Source organism: Gymnogyps californianus, chromosome 1 (genome assembly GCF_018139145.2).
Source record: "Gymnogyps californianus isolate 813 chromosome 1, ASM1813914v2, whole genome shotgun sequence".
NCBI classification, from domain to species: domain Eukaryota; kingdom Metazoa; phylum Chordata; class Aves; order Accipitriformes; family Cathartidae; genus Gymnogyps; species Gymnogyps californianus.
This window is the reverse complement of record NC_059471.1, coordinates 90,900,827-90,917,575: the sequence shown is the minus strand read 5'-3', so window position 1 is coordinate 90,917,575 and position 16,749 is coordinate 90,900,827.

Sequence of the window (16,749 nt, the reverse complement as noted above, 5' to 3'; positions counted from 1 at the left end):
ATTTGGAGTGATGGTGTTTGTCTTCCCAAGTAACCATTACACGTGATGGAGCCCTGCTTTCCTGGAGATGGCTGAACACCTGCCTGCCGATGGGAAGTGGTGAATGAATTCCTTGTTTTGCTTTGCTTGCATGCGCAGCTTTTTACCTATTAAACTGTCTTTATCCCAACCCACGAGTTTTTTCACTTTTACTCTTCCAATTCTCTCCCTCATCCCACCGCAGGGGGAGTGAGTGAGCGGCTGCATGGTGCTTAGTTGCTGTCTGGGGTTAAACCACGACAGTGGGTAATCTCGGTAGATGGGTAATTTTCAGTGCCTAATTGCCTTGAGAGTCTGAAATGCATGCATTACATCAGTTCATTACAATATCAGCATGTGCCATTGTCTCAATGACCATTATTATGTTTTCCTGAGAGAAACAGGTTCCACTGAACAGTGAATTTTAATTTACTTCTTTAAACTGTCTTAAACAATAGAAGGGAAAGAAAAGAGGAAAAGGAACCAAGTGCTTGTGTAACATAGCAGTTATGCTGGAATTAGTATGCAGAGAATATGAAAGGAAAACAGCTAATCTTGTTTGCAACATGCCCAAAGAAGAATGCTTCACATCAAAAGTTAAACACTATCATTACTGCAGACCTTTTACTTCACAAATAACACAGGCTTTTATACATCAGAAATTTTGCTAGAGAAGAGGAAAAATGAAATAAAATAAAAAGAAAGCAGAAAGATTAAAGGAGTATATGATGGCTGCTATAGAGCCTGGCAAAATCTGCAACACAGCAGGTCTCTCTGTGTCTGCTATGCCATACCCTGTCAAAAGTAGCTCCCAAATGTGGTGAAGGAAACGTTAACATTTCTAATCTTGGAAACATGCAATGGTGCTATCTCAGTTTCATCAAAAGCCTGTAATAAAAAGCATCCAGAACGCTTTCTCTCGTGAGAGCTCAGTGAAACACAGATGTTGCTGCTCCATATTTTCCCAGAGGCCCTCACCGACTCCTTTCACAGAGAGTCTGGGCTTCCCATAACCCCGTCACTGCCTCTAACAGCAGCCTGCCATTTCCATCAACATTTTGCTCTGCAGACTTGCTGACATCGTGCAACACCGTGCGTTTCTGCACATTAAACTGGTTAAAACTAAGGCAGTAGTAACATATCATTGCTATTGCTGGGGAAGAAAGCAGATACAGTTCGTATGCATCCTAAGAAATGAGAAGAAAAAAACCCAACTGAAGCCTGTTTCAGACCTTCCTTACAGAAATGTAAAAAAAGCACAGCCCAAAAGGCAAGGGAGTTACACTAATCAATATTCACCTTACGCCTGTGAAAGAGCAATTGGGATCCATGCTGACATTATCAAAAGCTTTCTTTCTTGCTCATGTACTTTTCAATAACAGGCTTAGTTTCCTCTCTCTTGAGACTGGAATAGCCAATTAAGGTTTTTAAACATCTATGGATTTTTCCAGTAATCTGCACAGTGAATATTAATCATCTTCTATATCTTACAGTGCTGCTTCATGAAAGTCAGCATTTTTAGCTATTATGTTCTGTGACATCCTTCAGTCTTCCTTGAAATCTGATTCTTTTTTTTGATCTCTATGGAAGTATTATTTTTTTCTTAGTTTAAATAGTTTTGTCCCTCAAAATATTTTGCATATGAATATTGGTATAGCGCAATGATTCCTGTTGAACAACACTTTCCAACACTATCATATGTGCATGCAATCACACAAATTTTGTGTATCTAAGCAAGTCCTCTTTAATGTGCCTAGTTATTCATTTAGAAGAGCTATCACTGCTTACACGTGGAGTTTTGAAAGTCAGACATACAAGGCAGTCTTTGTACCTTGAAGAACCTTCTTCAATTTGTAACTCAGCTCTGTTCGACCTTTCATAATCTAACACTTAAATGGCAGGATGTATTAAGATGTATTGTTGTATTTGAGTAGTTTTAATGGGGAATTTAAAATCTGCATATTATGGTTGCAAGCACAGATTGAGGATCTCATGGCTATCATGGTGACCAGTGGACTCTTGGGGCAGACGTTACTTCTGACAAGTGAAATAAGTCTGTCCTGTCAAAGGAAAGAACTGCATTCAGGAAGCTAAGCAGCAGACCTGCTCAGACTTGTTAAAAACTGGTGTTCATTCTGTTAGAGGAATTTGGAATTGGCAATTCCAAGTATGTCATGACAAAGTATATCATGTGCTATCTGACAGCTTGAGGGAGGCAAGGCTGCTGCCACTCTGTGTCCCCAGGTCCAACCGGTAGTGAGGCTGAAAATGTATTCCCAGCAGGCACCCACACACAGACCACATGCATGCATGACACATATACATATACAGACAGGCTGCTGGCCGTGCAGGTCACAGACAGACACTGAGGGCATTGTGCTGGTTTTGGCTGGCATAGAGTTAATTTTCTTCATAGTAGCTAGCATGGGGCTATGTTTTGGATTTATTTGTGTTGGAAACAGTGTTGATAACACAGGGATGTTTTAGTTATTGCTGAGCAGTGCCTACACAGAGTCAAGGCCTTTTCTGCTTCTCTCACTGCCCTGCCAGCAAGTAGGCTGGGGGTGCACAAGAAGCTGAGAGGGGACACAGCCGGGACAGCTGACCCCAGCTGACCAAAGGGATATTCCATACCATATGACGTCATGGTATGCATATAAAGCTGGGGGAAGAAGAAGGAAGGGGGGACATTTGGAGTGACGGTGTTTGTCTTCCGAAGTAACCATTACGCGTGATGGAGCCCTGCTTTCCTGGAGATGGCTGAACACCTGCCTGCCGATGGGAAGTGGTGAATGAATTCCTTGTTCTGCTTTGCTTGCATGCACGGCTTTTGCTTTCCCTATTAAACTGTCTTTATCCCAACCCACGAGTTTTTTCACTTTTACTCTTCCAATTCTCTCCCCCATCCCACTGTGGGGGGAGCGAGCGAGCAGCTGCATGGTGCTTAGTTGCCGTCTGGGGTTAAACCACGACAGGCATTCACAAAGCACAGGCAGCACCAAGCCTTGTCCTGCTCCCCTCTCTGGCTGGGCAGGACAGAGGACTGTTAGTGGGAGTATATATACATACGCACAAGGTGGATCTATCCAACAGCTAGGCTTACTCAGTCTCCCCAGCTGATGGCACTTGGATATATGAGCTCCCAAGGCTGCAGTCCCACTCCACTTGCTGACACCACAGATCGACAGACACAGACACAGACACAGACACAGACACAGACACAGACACATACACATATACACACAGAGGGTAAAGAGCCCCTTACTGGAAAGCAGTTGAAGGTGGACTTTAATAAGCAGACAGGCAGACTGTGATGATCAAGTGCAGGGCAGGGCCAGACAACTGCACTGACCAGCCCTTGCTTAAGTGCAAATGGACGCTTTTACTCCCTTATCCCTCCATTTATTCCTCCCCGAATTGCCTGCCTAAGTCCCTTCCTTTTTCTCACCTTTGATTCCTCCCTTAAACGTCCCATAGTATATCCTGTGCAATCCTAAAATGTCCTTCCCCTGCATCCCATAGTGTGTCCCACCCCTAGACAGCAACCACCCTTAGTCCAAAAGGTGATCCATGGAGCTGCTCCCAATGATTCATGGTGACAGGTTTGACACCTGGACACTGGGGCTGAGGCTCTGCTGGGGCAGCCCTGGGAGGGGCCCGGACAATGTGCCCTTCCCTTTGAGTCTTCAATTTGGATTCTCCCCTGCCTGCTGTTGTGCCCCTGTGCTCCTCTGGGCTTTGATGGGCTGATGGCTCCTGGGATGGGCCTGCCAGTGGCTGGGCAGGGTATTATACAAGCCCAGGGTATTTGGGCTTGTCCCCTCCATTGTCTCTCTGAGCCCCTTTGTGGGTGTGCAGAGGAGCTTTTATCAGATAACCTAACACATTCAGTTTGTCTTGTAACTGCAGTGACCAAAAATTCAGTAAGACCGAAAAAATAGCTCAGCTGCAAGGGAATAAAAGAAATAGCCCATCCTAACCACCTGCCCTCTGAGACAAATTTGATGTCCCATGTGCTTTTGTTTTAGTGATATACGATAGCTATGGCCATTCTATTACAGGTATAATTTGCATGTTAGGATGCTTTATCTCCTGTCTTTCAAAATGCTCTCCCGTCACTACAGAAAGTATTTTTTTCTGTATTTCTTTGAAAGAGTGCAGGATGACAACATCTCTTGAATAAATTTTGGTAGATCATAGATAATTTCATCACCAAAATTACATCAGTTATCATCCTGTCTACATTTGTTAGTTTTGGGGGCGAGTTACTGAGGAGATGTGATGATGGTGTGTCAATGCGTGCAAAGGCAGCTTTTGATTCCTAAGCACTTCATAAAAGTAATGTTCCTCCATGTAACTTCACAGTGTCATTCTTAACTCCTCCATTATACTTTGTCCAACTCATTTTACCTGCAAACAATATGAAGCAGAAAAAATTCAATGATCCACTGTGTAGTTTCAAAGCAATGTCAGTACGTTAGCAGATTCAGGCTAAGACAAGACCCTTAGTATACATTCATGCAACTCCACTGATTTTTCTACAGGCAGGAGAAGTAACTTGAGCAGAACTTGGCCCACAGCATGACCAAAATTTCACACAGCCATGGTGCCACATCACCCACCCACCCATCCCCAGCAGTACTTCAGCATAGCTTCTGAGCACTAAACTCACTTTCCAGCTTCCATGCACAGTTGTGGTGTGAGAGAACTCAGTAAAAACCTCCTTAACATTTGAAGAGTTTAACAGAGTTTCCTAAGCGGCAAATGTGTTAGAAGTGGATCTGAGAGACACCTATCCCAGATTCCAAAGTGGTGTTAAAACCCATGGGTAAGACATGCTGTCAAGCACCTGAAGAATGGCCTTTTCTACTCTGCCCCAGAGCAGTCCATATTAGTTCTTGTTCAATGTTGTGTCTAGTGGGTGTGCAAATGCTTCATAGAATAGTAAACTGTATGTCATGTTATATTTACCTACATAACATGCTGAAAGTATTCCCAGCTGCAGTGCAGCTTGAACTTGTAATTGAGGTCCTCTAGCACAACTGAAGTCATAGTTTGAAAAACAAAGCTTGACGAACTGCAAGACTGGAGATAATTTGAAGAGATTATAGAGATTATACTAACAAAGTAACAGTCCTAACATTAAGAGTTTCTCAGCAGATAGTTATAAAAGTGAACTTTTGCAGTTGGTCATGACTAGTCCCAGAACAAAACCCCCTTTCTTCTAATATGGATAGCCTCAACTAATTCTCTACAAAATGCAGTCGTAGCTGTTTTATGTTGACAACAGTTCTAATTTGCTCCTTTTGAAAATGAAATGGGAAAAAGCAGACAGAATATAATGGAATTGCTTGAGCTGGAAGCTAGACACGATATCAAGGCTAGTACTGGAGAACATATAATAGAATTTTCAACCGATAAGGAACTTGTTCTTATCTCTTATCTTCAAAGGAAATACCTCTAGCAAGCTGGCTTTTGCTACCACGGTGAAAGGCATGGATGTAAGGAGCAGACCTGAGGGAAGCATACTGCCTAGTGAGTTACCAACACCTACACATTGCAGGATTTAGATTTTTTTGGAAGCTTCTCACCTAGATACTATCCAGCCCCATCTGTGCTCAGCTTGAGAGCTCTGCTGTAGCCAGAGCTCAAAGCTGCAGGCCAAATTGGAGATGCATGAACTGATCAAAATTTCCTCTAATCCTACCTCAAGAATAAGTGACTGAAATGAATTCCATCAACTCTATACATCTGCAGCAGTGCCCCTGGCGCATTCAAGCTGATTGGCTTATTGCCATAATGGTTTCAGAAATATACTGCACTATAAATGCATGAGTTCTTCACAGTAGCGCATTACAATCAAAATTCCTACACATCTACACCTGCTATTATTTAAATCGCTTACTGCAACTCCATTGAACATGGCACTTCATTACAATGGATGCTTAGCAAGAAAATCAAATAGGAGAGGACAAAGGGATAAAATAGCAAGAAAATGAGAGCACATAATCAAAGAAAAAAATATGAACGCTTTGGGATCTCCACTTTTATCCTCACAATATTAAATCATTCTCTTCTAGTCAGTAGGGGAGAATCTGAATGACTAAGAAGGCTAAATGCAAGTTTGCAATGCTGAAATAGACACTAACGGATGAAAGAAATCATGACTACTTAAAAATTATGATTGAGCCTCCCAGCAAATTCAGCATATCTAGGATTTCATCCCAAGTGACTGAAAGTGTCCCAAAAGAATTCCAAATAAGTTTAATACATTTTCTTACTCATAACTTGGAGCACCATGTAAATCATACCCTGCCTCTGGAGAGGGAGAATAGATTCAAAAATATGATGTGTATCTACTGTATTTTTCAGGGCTATGCAGAGTAGAATTTCTCTAGGGTGCCCATTCAGCAATCCAGCTGCATGAAGTCTTCTGCATCCTGTGGCTCAACAGATACTTTTGTTTTTTTCCTAATATATGGGCCCTAGTGGCTACCTTTCTTAAGATGGAGCTTCTCAGTCAGAAAAGCTAAATCCTCTGAGAATGTGCAGTTCTATCAATATTAAAGTTTCGAGAAATGTGTGCATTTGACAGTAATTTTATTTGAAAAGAAATCCATGAATTTTTTTTGATAGTCATCCTTCTCAATATCACTGAAACAAGAGATCCATTTTTGTTTTTTAAATTGCTTGTCTAGTTTTGTCTTTATATTTTAACTTTGATGAGCACCCATATGAAGTAACAAGAACTAGGTTTGATTGACAGACAGCATTCTTCCCCTCCCCCCTCAATGAGCTCTTTTGCAGATTGTGTAAAATAATGCTGTGTTTCATTCCAATTCAAAACAAAGACAATTTTTAAATTCTCTGTGAAACAGAATTTCCATATTTTGTACAGCTTTATCATTAGACTTCTCTTTCACTAATGGCGGATGAAAAGTTTGGACACATTTGGAAAGTATTTCCCATTGGATATTCTTTCCTGGCTAATGATTCTCCAGTTAGCCAATATATTACCTTACCTTGGCCTCTCTCAGGCATTCTGATCTTGGAAGAGACTCCTCAAAGTCCCACAGCAAGAGAAATTATTTAGTTTAAAACCTGTGATGATAAGGTTTCCAATGGTACATTAATACTTAAATAATAATAACCATCTTTATACTGTCTCTTCATAGTCCATCTGACTGTGCTATTTTCCATTTAATTACCCAGTTGATTTACAAAAAAAAATTGTTAGTGAAATCTAAATTCTCTAAATATCTAATTTCAGTGCTCTCCTTACACCGACTAGCAGAGAACTGCATGGCTGTGTAATAACCTGCTGTATGCCTCTTCCTTTGCTACATTCATCCCGCTCTTTTAGGAATCCATCCATATACTCAGATATATAATAGGAACATATCACTTTCTTGATATCTTTGTCACTATTACGTTTCCATGCCATTTTCATTGCTGACTGTTCTTGAAGACTCAAGGGCCAGAATCACTTTGTGTCTGTATTATAATTCTTAGGCTGAAATGACTAAAGCTCAAGATTTTGTATATTAAGAAAAACATTTTGTTCCCATCTGGATATGAAATGCAAACAACAAAATATGTCAGACTCCTTCTCAATTACTAAATATAAGCTCTTTCTGTATCACATACAAACTGCTCTATATCTCAACCCTTTCCAACTCTTTCTCTATAGGCAATCTGTACGGTATTGTTTTTCACAGCTTAAATTGCAGGCGTTTATGTCTCAATAATGTTCAAGTGATCAACTTGAAAACTGGAATACTTCTCAGTTTTAGTACAAGTCTCTCTCCAGGAGCTGAAGTTATGCTGAAGTTATATTGCAAAAAAAAAAAAAAAAAAAAAAAAGAAAAGTTGCTCTGTTATTTTATAAAAATCTTCTCTATATTCATTTTCCCCCAGCCCTGCCCCCTATTTGTAAAGCACTCATGGATGGATCAAATACTTGACATCTGAATTGTTTAAACTTTGCCATGAGAAAAAGTGATATTATTACTTGAACAAATATACTTTGTGACTTGGCAATAAAAAAGGGCTATAACTGAGATCCATGAATTGCTAAACATCATTTGAATTATGCATGCAAACTTTATGGAACAGCCTATCAACTGATCATCTCCTTTTTGTCATTTGATGCATATTAATTTTATGCTCTACTGCTTCAGCTGCTATTTCATTAGAATGTTTACTGCTGTTTAAGGTATAGTACTTCACAAGAGAAATAAAAGTTGTTGTTACATGCACACATTCTTTTCCCCTTCAGCATTGTAACCTGTGTAAAATTTATTTCCTTCAAAATTAAATACAAGAAGATAATGACTACAGTGTTGTAACTTTTGTGATTATGCAGGTATATTGTTTTCTTTTTTTCCAAGTTTTTTTAAAATTAATTTAAAAATCAACAATGGAAAAAATCCAGGATGTCCTTCTTAGGTTATGAATATCTTTTTTTTTAAAGATGGGAGGTAATGGGAAAGTTAGGAACCAACAGAATTGACTTGAGCCAAGCAACACATAGACAGATGACATACATAGATATTTCACTCAGAGCTCCTGGATTTTTTAGGCCTAAAGGAGAATTAAATTAGATATGTGGAATTCATATATATAGACATACCCTACCCAAACAAAGTCCACCCCCAATCCATCCTCAGACTAGTTTAAAATATCTGCAGTTTTCGAAGTGATATTGCAAGAAACAAGTAATTTTGCTTTGCACCTAAAAATCTCTTATTTCTCTCAATATGGTGCTGGATGTGCAGTCCTATTTAAAAAAAAAAGACTTTATCTAAGTGTCCCTGTGCCTTCACACGGCATAAGAGTGGTCAACATTAGCAGTATCATTTGGATTGGGAGTGTACTTTTGAAGTGAATTTTCCAGTCACTCCCACTTACTATTCCTTGGCTCACACTGTGGACAGGTCTTGAAGAGCAGGAGCTGGATTCCCTTCGGTTGAAACTAAGCCGGGAGGTGAGCTCCAGCTGCTTGCAGGCATCCAGTTCACCGGACTAGGCTAGAGTTAGTTCAAAGTAAAATATCTTTAAGGCCTATAGTGTGAATAATAGGTCTTCACCACAGTGTTTCACTCTACAGGTCCTCCTGTGCTGCTCTACTTCTAGTGTAGGCTTGGTCTTTGTCCCTGCTGTGTCTGAGCTTCTACCACAAGCAGGTTTTGCTGCAGTCCTGGAGCCTTCATTCTCTCCTGACACACTCTTGTCAGCCATCCCCAACAATAATCCTAGAGAGCTGGTGGAGAAAACCAAACAAAACCAAACCTGGTGATAATTGCATAATTGGTTAGGTTAAAGCTTTACTAAATCTGTTTCGGAAAAGCCAATGTCTCACGTACTCATTGGTCATAGAGATTATTTCCCTCTCTCAGCTCTGATTTTGGTGCTATACAAAGGAAAAGGAGAATGAAAGATCCTTTGATCTTTGTTATGCCCATTTTGTGAGAAAGGGAAGACACTCTTTGCCCCTCTCTTTTCCTATTGCCTTCTCAGAGTGCGTGTACTGAACAGTCCTTGCGGCTGATACCTTGAATAATCTTCACAACATTATAGTCCATCTGGCTTTATAAACAGGCTGGGTCAAAGCACTTGAAAATTTGCTCCTTTAGTGTAGGTATGATCTCCTCCATTTTGTTATCTCCTTAGCCTGATGGCTGGAAGCTGACGCTTCCAAGTAACAAACCTACACATCCACAGGGAAATGAAATTACAAAGTCTGCACAACGAGATAACATCTACATTTGCATGATTGCCATAAGAAATTAAAAGAGATAACTAGTGGCTACAGAAAATACATAAATAAGGTATGTAACCTGGAAAGCTAAGATGTCTTGGGGAAAGGAGGGAAGGGAACACAGCTTTCGGTAATTGAGCACCACCAGTTCTGGGGATTATAGAGCAGGCATGGATATGAACTAGGTTAGTGGTCACCTGCAGGTCACCCCACATTGGGCAGAGTGGCTGGGTCACGGTCATTCCCTCCCCAGGAGGTCCACTGAAGGTCACATAGGCTCCCAGACCAACGGAAAGTGACTTTTGTATGGCACGCTGAGGCTGAAGGTCCTAGGAGAAATTAAAAAAACAAACAAACAAAAAAAAAACCATTTGAAAACTATTTTGTTTTGATAGTTATGCATAAAACTAGCAGTTCCCTGTATTGCATGTACTTCTCTTAGAATATTAGACATATTTCTGTAACTGAAAAAAGATATGCTGCTGCCATCAAAAGATACAGAAGAAATGAGGAGCATCTTGTTAAACACAATCACTACCCTCAGAGGAAATTTGTGGTATTTTACTGTCAGGGTTTAAACCAATAAGAACATGGCTTCTCCTCAAGCAGTGTAATTTGTCACAAGGGAGTTTAACTTTTTATTTTGTTTTCTCACACAGTATTTCATGACTGCTGTTTCCCTTACTTTGGTGGAACACTAAATTTCATGGAACTGTGCCTTTTCCTTTCCAGTTGAAATATTAGGCAATGTGCATCGCAGTCTGTTTCAGAAAAATAAGCAAACCAAAGAGCTCAGAATATTTTTTTTTAAATATAATACTTTCCATTTTTGAAATAAAAATTGTATTTTTAATTTGTAAAGGAATAAGATTTCTGAATTTTCTGTTGTGAGAAAAAATCTTCTTGAAATGTTCCTTTTTATTCCAATAATGCTAATGCAAATGGGAACCACAAAAGTCTTGAAAGACTGAATCAAACTGCATACCTGAATTAGGAATTAAAACTTCAGTTTTAATTCTGTATCCCATTGTACATTTCCCAATTGATCAATCCTGACATGAAATAGTTCTGTCATGGCTGCTTCTAATACAGGGAAATACCTCAAATACAGTTCATTAGATGAGTGTCCTATGGAGTATTGTTTTTTAAAGTATGTGGAAAACATAGCTTCGAAATTTCAATCAGTTATTTTAAGATGAGCATTTATATTTGTGTACTTATATTTACTTTTTATAAATACGTATGTAATGCATTTATGTAAATATAGCTGTATTAAAATAAATTTATATAACGTTATGTGTTTGCATATATTTATATTTATATGATACTCTTGTAGTTACTTTTCATTCTGGACTTGGTTTGGACTCTAATACCATATAAATAGTAACAGGCAGGAATAGTAAAATAGCTGAGCTTCTTGTTTTGGCCTTTGCAGCCCTGACGACATGCTGCTGCGCTGTGATGAGAAGGTCTGGCCCCTCGCAGGAGTATAGCTGCAGTACGTCCCACGCGGCTCTTTGAGTTACTGAGGATATACCAGGTCCTGTCCACTCACTCTCTTTAAGGTCTAAGACCTCTGTTTTAGCTGCAGTGTAAATTTGGCTTTGACTTCTTACTGGAGCGTCATATATATTTTAGCTCTGTGAAACAGTGATCCAGATTAATGTCACCGAACACTTACTTTGCAAGTAAGACTAGAACAAAACTTATCTCCTGCTTTGGGAAACTGAAGCCACGCATTTTGTACACCCACATCTGAAATTTTGATTCATGTCTTGCTCTCAATAAAGGAGCTACCTTATACAGCCAGCTGAGTCCCACAAAAATGTAGAAATGAGCTGACTGTATACAGATGTTTGCTGTTTATGTTTAACTGAAGGGTAGAATAACATGGCTTTACAACACAATTTTACCACATAGTTCTGGTAAGGTTCTGTCAAATGGCACCTCCCCGCAGACACGCTGCTGAGGAGCAAGGTACTTCAGTGTGCATGCATTGGAAGGGGTTAGAGGAGGTGGTTGGAGGATGCCTTTGAAATCTATGTCTAAATTGTCTGAGGACTCATTCATGTCTAGCATCCATTTATTATCATTATCAAAACCTCCCTGCTTATGAGACACTGTGCTCTCAAGTCCCCGGTCTAAATTCCATTGTCTTGCCCTCTTGCTAGATTTCAGACACTAATATACCACTAAGCCACATTTAAGACACTAATTTTCTTGTAAGCTATCTGTAGCCTACTGAGAAAGTACAATGATCTTTGCTACACTTCTAGTAAAGAAAATAAAAATGCATTAAGAAGGTGGCAGGGGAGAGAACAGATCACTGCTTTTGGGAAGTACAATTAAACAGATTTTCTTCTGTTCTGCTTCAGCGTGGCAGATGTGAAATATGAAACTGGTAAAAAGCAGGTTTTGTACCTTAGGCAGTGCTTTGAAAACTGAGCAGGTGAAAGAGTCAATGGGACGCTACTAAAATATTGGAATGCAGGGCAAGAAGTGGGAGGATTTGCAGTATCAACTTTTGACTGTACTTGAAGGCCCTGTAAGTACAATTTTGAGATAAAGAAACAAACAAATAAACAAATATATCCTGAAACATGAAATTTACTGGAGACTGACAAGAAATGCTTATTAGCATATGGAAATAAGAATTTTGCAGACACATGGGAAAAACAGCAGCCGTAAATGGTATTATTAAATGGATTGTTTATCCATCACCTCACCTCCTGTTCACCTTCCTCAATGTTTTTAGATGGCTTAATACAGCAATAAATAAGAGTTCTGTATGCTCAGAAGGATACAAAACATCTTTTTGACTTCCCAATCTTAAGACTTAAGGATGTTATTTAGTACATACAATAGTATTCAGGTGCTATTATTTGTCAAGCATCAGTAAAATATTTGACTCCTCACAGGTAACTCTCCAGATTTTTTGCTCGTTACTGGCTTTAATCTATTTTGTAGGGTAGGCAAGACAATTTTTGCTTTGTATTAGCTTCCTAAATCCTCAGTATTTTTTTTCCATTTGATTAATTATTCTCATAATTTTTTACAGATTTTCTAAGAAACAGTTATTACAAATTATTACAAGTTATTTTATTGTCTTCTTTATCATTTTGTTAGGGTAGCTCAATACTTTTATTACTTTACCTCAAAGCCATCCTTTTTATACTAGTAAGCTCTCTTTGCCCTGAGATAATATTGTTTCCATATCTACTTTCTAAGTCTATAATTTTTATTTTTAAAAAAACCAGAATTTGCACATACCAGGAATATTTTCAGAACGCAGTAAGCAAGCACTTCAGAACAGTGAGGGAAAATGTCAAAATATAACAGAAACTTAAAAATAGCTTACCACGTAGAAGGAAAGAGAAGCAACTCAACCTACTGCAACCACACAAGGCAATCACCTTGCTGGCTGCTAGATTTAAAAGACACCAATGAGAAAAGCACGCTGGGAATATCCCTGTCAGAATACAAAGCCGTACTGAAACATTCAGTGATACCTGCAGGGAAAACTAATAAAAGAGACATTACTGGGGCAGAGGCAATCTGAGTTTGACAAATTGAAAAACTTGAGAGGATTATGTCACTTTGCTTCTAGGTGCTATTATGATTGTGTGGTAATAAAATTTAGATTATTTTAAACAACTTTTTTGTACTTAAAATTTAGTAGCATAGTAAGTCTCCTGCTTTAGTATATGAAACTTTCATTTAAATATAGAACATATCAAAGTCCTTACCTACTTCACAATATGCTCAAATATAGCATAAAAATACCTACTTAAATACTGTATCTACTCAAATACATCATAAAATTGGATTGTTTTCTTGTTTCTGCAAGAATCTTAAAAGACTATTTAAAAGATTTATCAAAATAATTTACTCCATTCTAATTAATTAAATTTTATAATTAAAAAAATCGTATCTATATATTTCATTTACTATAATTAAGTAACTTAAAAACCTGATTTCATCAATTGTAGCCATGATCCTGGGGATCTACACAGATGAGTCTAAAAATATGGTAGCATATTTGAAGAAATATTATGGTAAACAAGGAAGCTAAGTAAAACTGAATCTTGTCATAGCAAGCTTACTTTTTTCCCCCAGTAACAACAGAGTTGTAAAGAAAATTAACATTTCTTCCATCATCTGAACTTTCAACTTTTGTTCCTGAATATTTCACTATTGGTTAATTATGACTGTATTGCTTTTATAGACTGTAGTGCACAAAAGTTTTTCATTACCTATTACTCCATATATTTAATGAATTCCTGTCTCTTGGCAACCATAGACCCTCTAGCTTTTCAGTTTTACAGGTCCACTATACTTTGGCAAATTATAGTCAAATACCTAATCTTCTGGAGAAAAACATAAACAGCCTGCACTGTATATATCATTATCATAACAAGATTTCTATTTGCCAGTTGACCTATTGTGCAGGCTCACAAGATTCATTGGTAAGTCTTTCCATAGAGTACATTACAAAAAAAAAAAAAAAGGAAAAAAAAAGGGAAGATATCAGCAATGTAAATTTATTGTAGACTGAAAAAGTTATAAATTATAGCCTACTAAGCTATCCAGAAAGATTGCTATGTAGGAATATGTAATTTAATAACAAAGATATGTAATAATAAGGATATGTAATAATAAGGGGAAGTGCTGTCTCTATGACCCTGTGCCTTTTTAATTTCATCTTCAGTAAATTCCTTATGCACGTCTCCTTAGTGCCTTCAAAACCTCTTCATGGCTGGCAAGGGTTCACACTAATCTCTTATTCAGAGTGGCCCAGCTTCTAGCCTGTGAACCACAATCAGCTTATGAAACTGCACCCTTTAACCCCTACGTAGTTTCAGCTTTCAAGGGATGTATAGGCACATGCCAGGGAATAACTATCCATTGCTCAGGTGGCACCTAAAAACTGCTTTTTGAACAGCCTCCTTTCCTGAGCTCTATTAGTACAGGGTTGGGTGACGTGAGGCACCGCTGCATTCATATGAGAAAAAAAGGATGGTAAAGATAGTCATCAAGTGTTTCTGAATGTGTTCCTAAAAATGTTTGTACTAGTTGTAGTTCCTAGTAGCTCATACTAGGTGTTGTTCCTAAAAATGGCACCTAGTTCCTACTAGGTGTAGGTAATTACTGGTGAATAACATCGACTTGTATAACCCAGAATGCACAGTATACCTTGTAAAACACAAATAGTTGTTGGTTCAGTCCTTCATATCTTCGTGTTTCCAGTGCAAGGAGGGCAAAGTCCTGATGCTGTTGAAGCCAAATAGCTGTTTTGCTTTTGCTCCAGCAGGGCCAGCTGTTAGGCTCCCTGTTTCCCTCAGGAATGCAGCTGCATTCCTGCCTGGAACCAAAGCGCAGAATTGCAGCTTAACTTTGAGACAAAATTTCAGAAAGAACACGCATTCACCCCCACACTGCAAACACCCCCACAAAACTAGTGTATATTAAGCATGATGGTGGTGACATTTGTTTCTGGATAATGAACAATGTTTTAAAGAGGGAGATTTTCTGCTGTAAAAATGGAATTATAATAATGACAGGGGAATGGAAGTAAAAATTGATGACTAGTCAGGAACATATTTGGGTGTGGTGAACAGATATTCAACTACCATTTATTTCAAGGTTAAACTATCAAATGTTCAAATATGTCTGCAACCGACTCAACAGCATTATAGATGAATAGACACTATGTGATCAGAATACATTATATCCCTACAGAGGCAGCCCAGGAGGAATGATGCTGATAAACATGCCCAGATTAAGAGGAGTGACAGAAAGACTGAATATAAAGGTTTACGACAATGTAAAAGTGCATTTTTCTAAATATTTTATTGAAAAAGGCCATATTGGATCTGCCAGCATAAAAGATTATATAAAATTCATGGATTTCAGGTTCTGCTTCTTGTTCTGACAAAGCATCTGACTAAATTACAGCACCAAGCAAGTATTTCAGGACAGAAATCAGGCCTCAAAACAGCTTAAATTGTCCTGCAACACTTGGTGTGATTCTTCTCACTCTTCCCCCACTCTTCCACTCATTCCCAGGGAGGTTCAAGAGAAGGCTGTGCAAGGCTTTTTCAGTTGACTGTAGGCAGCTTCCATACGCTCGGGTTTTCTTTCAATCCAAGCTTCCCTGAATGACACCTTGTGCTGCAAAGGCTCAAAAGGGGCAGAATCAACTTCTAAATTTTCATGTTTTCTGAAGCAGATTCAATAATGTTATCTCTAGCCTGATAGAGAGTATAAAATGAAATATTTATAGGTAGGGTAATTTTGGTTAGTGTTAGCTTGTCTGAAAAGCGCAGCAGGAGGAAGGTAAACTCTGTAAATTTTCTATGATTTTTTTTCCATTAATTTTCTCTTCTGCTATAGTTTAGTGTCTCATAGTTCACTCATGCAAATTTTACATAAACCAAAATGGTATTACGGTTAATTTGATAGAAACAAAGTTTAAAATGGACCAGTCAAAGGAAAGGTATTAGACAGATGAGAATGACCAGAGCAAAATGACCAGAACAACAGTGAATTTATAAACTCATCTTGGGATTACATTCTTGTTCTTCAGCATTTGAGCTCTGGGGCTGACATAACAAACACCTTTGACCCATTCCAGTTTGGATTCAGTTGTGACTGCAACTGTTTTAGTTTCAGTTCCAGTACAAACCCATCAGAACTTTGGAATAGGGTTTGGTTTTTGTTCTGGTTTAAGCCAAAAAGAAAAAAAAAAAAAAAAGAATGCTGTTTGTTCAACTCCTTGTTATCCATTGCTCTGAAATCTGACTTTTCAAAACATGCATATTTTTAGGTGGATTAGGTGGTAGAGCATTTTACTTCTTCTAATAACATTACTTTAAAATTTGAGTCTATGGATTGTGTATTTCCAAAGACTACTTTGGGTGAGAGTCAGTGTGTCCCAGCATGGATGAGATAACTAGGTAAGTAAAAACCTC